This window comes from Etheostoma cragini, chromosome 14 (assembly GCF_013103735.1).
Source record: "Etheostoma cragini isolate CJK2018 chromosome 14, CSU_Ecrag_1.0, whole genome shotgun sequence".
NCBI lineage: Eukaryota > Metazoa > Chordata > Actinopteri > Perciformes > Percidae > Etheostoma > Etheostoma cragini.
The window spans coordinates 21,882,518-21,891,573 of NC_048420.1; positions in this window are offsets into that span (position 1 = coordinate 21,882,518).

Genomic DNA, 9,056 nt, shown 5'->3' on the forward strand with positions numbered 1-9,056 from the left:
CCCCCCCCCCCCCCCCCCCCCCCCAAGGACCAAAAGAATGGCAACAAAAATAAGACATAAACCCGTAAAATAACAGAAGAATTTCTGGCAGCTCATTACCTGGACTTTGACCCGTGAGTAAAAAAGATAAATTTTGTGTGTAGCTACACTTAAAACACAGAATGTGTACTGTTGGGCCTGATACATGAAAAGAATAAAATAAAAAAAAACATTTCCACGAGTTCTTTACATGAAAGCACTCTAGAAATGGTAGGTTTGTTTTTGGCTTCCTACAAATTCTCTCTTGCAAAGCTGTTCAGTTAATTAACGTCTGAAAACAAGTGTACAACCATACATCACGTTCTATGGACGATTCCTGTCATACATCTGTTAATACACCTTTTTTTTTTTGTTAATGTGATTGCAGTGTTCGGTCTATTTTCTCCATCTATCATCAGTCATCTGTCTTTGGTGTACTTTATGTAACCCTATCCACCTAACTTCATTCCTCTTTGGGACTTGCGTGTTTCACACCAATTAGGCCTAATTGCTCAGCTTGTTGTCTTTGTCTTAAGATTTTTGCCAAGTATTTGTCTTGTTCCACCATAATGAGGTCAAACAAAGCAGATAATACATAACGTGTACTTCCACTATCATCGGAATGTCACGTAGTGATTTTAATACTTTAACACTAGCAACTGGTGGTTAACAAGGTGGTAATTCTCAGAGTTGCCAGAGATGCAGTTTAGCCTCATTTCAAGTCAAGTTTATTTAATCCAAAAAAATGGAAATTGCAGTGCTCATACCCGTCATTACAGACGATAGCCTCCTGTGCCCCCCTTCCTGTTTGATAAGCAAATTGGCAGGGGTCAAGATACTGCTCCACATGGGGCTTCAGACATGATTTTCTCGCATACCTTCATAGCTATGGAGGTTAGAGCCACTGGTCTTGGATTGGAGTACTGGTATACTTGGATTTTTAGGTACTGGTATAATGCAAGATTGTTTCCATAAGTCACGTGACACTTTATGAGAGAAACAATAATTAAAAATACTTTTGGAGACAGTCTATCTGGACCTGCTGCTTTGGTAGCGTTCAGCCTCATGAACATACCACATACCTCCGGACTTAGTGTTTGTTTATAGTCAGCATCATCTGTGCTCCCAATCATTTTCTTAAGTCTTTGTCTTTCCTCAGAAAAGTCTATTTTGTCAAATCTATTGTAAAAATGATTTAGGTTATTAGCATATTCCCTTGTGCCATTTAACTGGAAAGTATTCACCTTCCCTTTCCCTGCAATGCACTCGCTAACCGCATTCCTTCCCAGACTTTCTTCATATCATTCACTTTAAAAAAATTTTCTATTTTGCATTTATACCGATATTTCTCTTTATTTATTTCCCTTTTAAGTTCTTTCTGGATCTTTTTCAGTGTATTAATTAACCTTTTCATTTCAGCATTCATCCAGGGTTTACAATTTGCATATGTCGTAAACCTCTTTTCCTAAACAACCACATTGTTGCAAAAATGAATATACACACATACGGACTCAGTAAGTTCATTTATGTCCTTGGCACTATTTTCAAAGACTGCCCAGTCCGTATTTTCAAACGCGTCTTTCAGTCTTTCAATCGTGTCTTTCGTCATCTTTTTAACCGTGATCGTTTCCTTTTTGTCCCTCTTTATAAGTGGGATATATTTGGGACAGAACAGGATCCGATCATGGTCCGCCTTGCCCAAACTTGGTAGACTTCTGGACATATACGCATCCTTTAACTGTTAAGATTGAAACTAACCACTCTAAATTTAATAAAAATCCGGAGATGGGTTCCATCTCACCTGGAATGTTATTGCAATGTTTTATAAGCTGTATGCAACGCAATTTCGTTCTGTATGCACTTTGTACATATGGAATGACAGTAATAAAATAAAGTTGAAAGTTGAAAGTTGAAGTAAATTTACATGTTGGAGCACCCTTGGTAATTGTTTGCTGTGTGCAAATGATGCAGCTGGCACCTTGTTTACATTGATGTATAAAAAAACTCAATGTTTAAATAACTCAATGTTTAAATCTGATTTCTTTTTTTAAATTAATTGCCAGATTAATTTAGGTTGGACAAATGTTTGAGCTAAGTCATCCGGTGGGTGCCACAGTCACTCAACCTCAGGGTTGAGTGTTTTAACCTTTCACCAACAATGAGCCAATTAACTCAGTATCAACAGGTGATGAACAAGGTGGGAATCCTCCGAGAGGCCAGGCTAGTGGATGTTTAAAGTTTAGCAGCATTACACATTGGCTGGTAAATTATGCTAATTTTGAACCCTGCTCACATGAATCACAGGGCGGAGGCAAAAACTCAGTTTCAGTATCACTGACTACGTTTAAATGCATAATATTCCATTTTTTGGCCTTATTCCTAAAAGATAATATTCCGACTAAACTGTTTACATGGCTAATGAAACTGAATATTTCTCTTATATTCCCATTTACATGTAGCCGTGCAAAATAGGATTTTTTTATTAAAGATTGCCAGCGGTGGCGGACTTTAACACGTTTTTTTGCAATTTTTCTATAGTTAAGATGCAGTAAATATTTACTTGCTGTGCAAAGTAATATCACATTCAGTAAAAGCTTTTACACACGCAGGCACGCAAACACACAAGCAAAGCCATGACAACGACACTGGTGTTGTTTGTGTGTGTGTGTGTGTGTGTGTGTGTGTGTGTGTGTGTGTGTGTGTGTGTGTGTGTGTGTGTGTGTGTGTGTCACCATGGCAAAATATGGTACTGTCCACCACTGCAGCAGGAATGAAGAGGCTGTTCTGAGTACTTTGGCGTCCATCTGCGGCCAGATTACGCCACAATAGTGTTCCATTAGTGGAAAATGCAGTCACAAATATTTACGGGTGTGGAGATCCAAACAAAGCTTGAGTTTGAATAGGCTGCAACCCAGTCTCACGGCAGTTTGCAAAATGGTCACTGTATTTTGATCTATTGATGATATTGGTGACCTTTTGACAAACGGCCATGAGACTAGGCTATGGCAGCCTGCTCTGGGGGGCAACAACGGCCCCGGGAACAGTACACAATCTGCGGGCTCTAGAAGACGCAACAATGGGGAAAAGCAAGGCCACATGCTGTAGACGTTGACAACAACGGCAAACCCTGGACTAGGGGTCAATGTCCTCTGTTGTTTGACACATCCACCACCCCAACCACCCTCCTTAAGCAGATTTTCTGCAGGCTTTTCAGTACCGCTCGCTACAGTAATGGTGTTGTTATCACGAAAGATGCTTCCCATTAAAATACATTAGTTTAACATTCATTGCTCACCACCACAAAAAAAAAACAAAAAAATGAAAATTGTGTCCCTGTACACGAATCAATAGATTAAATAACGTCACTATTTCACAAACTGCCGTGAAACTGGGCTGGAATATAGGTGTGATCCAAGCAAGGGTGCTAGAAGAAGGGGGGTGGGAGGTAAGGACGGGGCCCGTTTTGGTGTCACAGCTGGTGTAATCCCATCACAAAATGGTCTCTAGTTTAATAGTATTCTAATTTGAGTTTAATTTGAAGGTTGCTATCTGGTTTAAGGCCGAAGCTTAACTCCAAAAATAAAACATTACGTCAACAAGGTTTAAAAATAAATTGTGGTTCAGTCAGTTCATGTTTGTGCGTGGTTTTCCATGATGTACGTCTTTGTTTCTACTCGTTTACATCTGTACAAAAAACCTGCAATTAGGACAATCACACAAAGGAGGAGTCATTAATTGGATACCTAATGGGTTATCTCGTCACTACTTAATGAACAACTACTACATATGAGTCTCTGTTTGCTTTGCTAACGCTGAACAGTGTTGTGACTGTACTTTTATTACATAATATACAGAATGCAAGAAACTCCAACTCTTAAAAAACCAAATGTCCAAAGCATTATTTTAAAGAATTACATACTTTTAAATTGACATACTACTTAATTACCATAAAATTAATTTCAAGTCAACAATGGTGCTTACATTCTCTGTGGCTTGTTTTCTTATCAACAGCTCATCATACCTGAACATGTATTGCATGTTACCAACTCGACTTCTTCCCTTTCCCGGAGTCTTGTGCTCTCTCGCCCCAGTAGTCTCTCTCGCCCCTCTCCTCTCACCTCCTATTGCTTCCTGCATGTGTTTCTGGCTCTGGATCTGTGGTTGGAGTCAGCTTCTGCCTCCATGTTCCTGCTCGACACCCTCTGCTACAATTCTCATGTCTCTCTCTGTCTGTCTGTGTCTCTCTCTCTCTCTAGGTCTCTTTCTCTCACACCCAACCGGTCAAGGTAGATGACCTCAGATGGTTCTGCTCGAGGTTTCTGCCTCTTAAAAGGAAGTTTTTCCTTGCCTCTGTCGCCTAGTGCTTGCGCTTGGTGGGAATTGTTGGGTTTCTGTAAATAACATCAGAGTACAGTCTGGACCTGCTTTCTTTCTTTCTTTATTTATTTTCTTTTATATATCTTCATGGTTTGGTTGAATTTAGACAACTACTGTAAAATTACTTGGTTGAGGCCGAGGACAAATCATGGAAAAAGTTCAGTGGTTCTGTGAAAAGGACAGAGATACTAAATCCCAAAAGTCAACCAAAACATTCACGAAACCTGTTAATAAATTAAGTCAGCTAGCTAGAGTTTCTGTTGACTAACCTAACTGTGGAAAATACACATGTTCCACCAAAACAAGAGTTTTGCAGAGGCACAGCTATTGTGTCCAGCGCAGAAGATTGTGATTGGTTTAAAGAAATGCCAATGAACCAAAGCACGCTTTCCTTCCCATCCAATGCTGTGTGGACTAGCCAGAGCAATGCGAAACTATCTACACACTACATCTATAAAAACAGCCAGTAGTCCATTTACTTTGTAATGTACAGTACATACCGGTAAAAACTGTTAAAATGAATAAAAGAAAGTTTGCCACGATTTCATTTTTTACGGAACGTTTAAATGCAAGTTCACAAATAGTGTGGACTTGTAAGTTTGAGATACACAGTAGACGTTTGGTATGCATATTGGAAAATACATGAAAACCTGAGAAAAAAAAGTTTAATTAATTCATACAGTAACTGAAAGCAACCAATCAGACATTAAAAGCTGCAGGTGCATGGAGTGATTAAGCAGTGTGTTGCAGTTTGTCTTTCTTGTATCGCTGAGGCATGGTTACAGGTTATTTGCATACCGTACAAATAATGTAGTGTGTCAGAGGTAAAAAAACAAAGAACTCAATAATGAGACAGAACTTGAAATACATCTTGAAATAATGGGTGCTTACCGTGTTAGTCATCTTTAACAATGACAATGTACAATGCTTTGTTCAATTAAGTGACTCATCAAGTTCTGTGTGTGCATACACACCAAAATCGATCTGGCAATTTACTGCAGGGTTGTGGCCCATTTGTGGGACTCCCTATTGCGTTCTTTAACCCCCCCCCCCCACCACCACCCTCAGACCTGGTCAAATCACACCAACACGTCTGATCTCTGGTTACACGATTGGCCACCGTAGCATGACATGGTGTTGTGTTTTTCCAAAAGCTGAGTCGGTCTCAACCTTTTGCCTCAAGCCCGCTGCATTTTTTTTTTGCTTGTCTCCTCTGCGGCACGTCCTGCCGCAGCCTAAACGCACAACCCCATTCCAAATGTATGGGAAGATCTGCGTTTTTGCAGAAATGTCCCACGGCCAACTCAAGCTTTCTGAACGCAGCCTAATAGTGTCAGCAAGTGAATGTCCTACCACATGCCTCCCCTTCTGTTCCTGAGTTATGGCGTCAAGGGTCAGAAACAATATGATGTCACAGTAAAGTTAACCTTTGAACTTTAGGATATCAAATATAGACACTTTATCAAATGGACCAGTATTCAGTATTCTGATACTTCAAATTTTTTAATTACCCTTATCTTACGCCACCTCTGAAAAGGTCCTTGTTAATTTGTGGTGTCCCCCACTTCCGTTTGTGGTAGCTACGCCTTTGCCTGTGGCCTTTGCTGCAAACCACTTCCAATTAAATTTACACGCCCCTGCACACCTTATGCAAAAGGAATCCTACGCCTACTCTCGGTGTCTGTGTCTCAATCATTGTGCGTGAAAATGTGTAAATATGGTTCACTAGGTGTGGAAACGAATCACCTCTGAGTGGGGTCTTAACACTATTTCAAAGTTCATCTGAGAGTGTGGGAGAAAAGAGATGCAGTGTCCTGGGGTCTCAGGTGTTAAAGATTGCGCAGCTTTCATACCAGAAAATATGGCGTACGGCCAAAACTTGAAGAGTACCAAGGAAAAGAAATAGTCACATGTATGAAACCGTCCGTGCGCCAGGTCATGCACACCTTTCCTTCATCACGTTGATTACACAATCAACGTGAGCGCACATGAACGAGCACTGACCCCGCCTTGCCTCCTCCCATAAATTAATATGGAAATGACTACTAATGCGCCCCGGATGTCATTGTTTGTCCACTCACAACAAGTTATCCCGCTGCAGACGGAAAAAAAAAATTCTTGTGACGTTGGAGGTGCTGATCACAGAGGTGGAGGCGAGAAGAATTATTCTGTTTGGAGGATTATTATCTCGAATAAGCAATAAAACAAAATGCCCAGAGTGGCAAATGTTGACCGGCAGTGAATGCATAGAACCATGGCAGAAATAAAAAATAGAAGTCTAATTTAAGTCAAAGTGGAACTCAAACCAATAGTGGCAGCGCCCCACCAGATACAGAACAACATGCGTCTCAGTGTCAGTCCAAATTACGCACAATAAGCAGTTTGATCTCACTGATGTAATGCCATTTATTTTCAGCTCAGTGAAACTGAGTCCAGCGCGAGGGAGACCCGAATCAGTGGAGAGGGCAGGTGACATTGCGCAGGGATCCGCTGCGCCACGCATGGATGAAATAATGAAATATAACAGATGTGTGCAGAATCAAGACAGTCAAGATACACCTTCACTCTCATAGCCTGCAAATCATCCACGGGATCAATTACACATCCAATGAGTTTACCCACCCGAAACAGGTTTTGTTCTTGGGGAGATGGATCCGTGCGTCCCGCGTCCTGCAACTACAGACTCCCAGATTGCATTTGTCTGTGCCGATCTTTTTTGTTGCACAGTGAGTAAGATATTTCATCCGTGGGAAATACAGAGAATGACTGAAAGTATTTTCTAAATGGATTTTTCATTCATTTCCTTAACTCACAGAAGTTAAGTAGCCAGCAAATTAAACAGTTATTATTAGTGTGAAAGATTTAAAATATAAGCCACATAAATTTAATTTATGAATACATTTAAAATGTTCATAGACAACGTCACCGACAAATGCCAGAAAGTGAAGTGGACACGTTATGTAATAATGATTGGTGATTTTCGGCATTTTTCAAATAGATTTCTCCAAGTTACAGAGCCAGAAAAGACTTTGCGGATGGCCCGCACGTTTTCACGTAGGCTATAGTTAATTATTTATACATCACAAAGTGGCCATTAAAACCAGCATATGCATGCTTTTCATGCATACGCAACGTTAACTCACGAGGCCCCAGGGCTGCGGTTTAGAAAGTTTATCTTAAGAAATAGGCTTGTGTTTCTGTGTGTGTGGTTCTGTAACAACAAAGCACAGCAATACAGACTGTTTCGAAAGGATACAGACCAACAGCAAAGGCAAACCTTAGCTAAACGGCCATCTAAAAATAGCATGCATAGATCGATATTAATGGCTAACAATAATAACTAGAATACAATGAGCTATCAATGAAAGATTAGCAAACACAAAGGCATTTGTGTAAACTGTATAAATGTAATTATAGGAATTATTAACAATCATTAAACAGAATAACACAACCATAAACTTTAATGAAATAAAACATAACTTCCCACAAAATAGTGGCAAGTGAAAATGCTGCACTGCAACTTTTGAAAAGTTAATGTCCATCCCTGAATGTGTGTTATGTAATTAAATACATACACAAATACATTTGAAGTGAAATATTGCCGAGATATGTGTATAGATATAAATATATCCAAGACACATGTACTGATTATTATACAATGCAACTGCTAAATTCAGGTCAGGTACTGATTTTGTCCTTTATTAAATTGTGTCATAATTATCTTTTGAATTCTGGAGTTATGGTCAGAAAGATGTTTTGTGAGATCACTGTGACCGTATCCTTTAACCACCAAAATCTATTCAGTTGATCTCTGAGTTCAAGTAGACGTTTGTGCCAAATCTAGATTTCTCTAGAACATCTCCTCAGTGGCTGCCCCAAGGCCTTCGCAGATGGCCGCTATCTTTGGCGCCATGACCAGGTGCTAAAAGCAATCACTGAGACGGTGCCATCAGCACAAGCAAACACCACCATGCTCCGTGGAAGGCAATCTCCTTTGTCAAAGCCGGAGAGAAAACCTAGCCAAGACCAAGCACTCCATCAACAGGTCTCCTCTACACAGCCTATAACTGGCAGCTGCAGGCTGACCTGGGAAAGCAGCTAAGATTTCCACAACACATTACATCACTCCGTCCACATATGATCACCACCTCCGAGGCTTCCAAACAACTGATCTAACCTAAACTGACCCTGGGAAGACAGTGTAGACAAAGCCAAAGTGGGTAACTCGCACAGTACCAGAAGCTTATGGACTTTCTATAAGTTCCGTAAGACTTTCTATGAGCCTATAGAAGTCGTCTGTAGAGGCTTTGCAGGGTGCCCACTGTGCAAAGTCCTCAACCAGTTGGGCTTCACAGGAGCGGCCAAGGCGGAGAAAGTTGAAAAAGGCTGAAGTCAGGGCCTGATCAACCCTGGCTGGTTCGCATGGGAGAGGGTGTCTGATGTTGCAAGACCTGGAACCCCCGATGACCACATGTCTCATCACCGAGGATGCTTCTCAGTGCACCCGGGGGAGGTTTCTTGCATAGTTTAAAAGTTTAAGTGTTTTTTTTTTTTTTTTGGTCCTGAGATACGTTCTTATGTTTCAGTGTATTATTTGTTAATTGTATAACAATTAAAAATATTTCATCACAAAAAAAGAAAGAAATTGACAGTACTTTGGA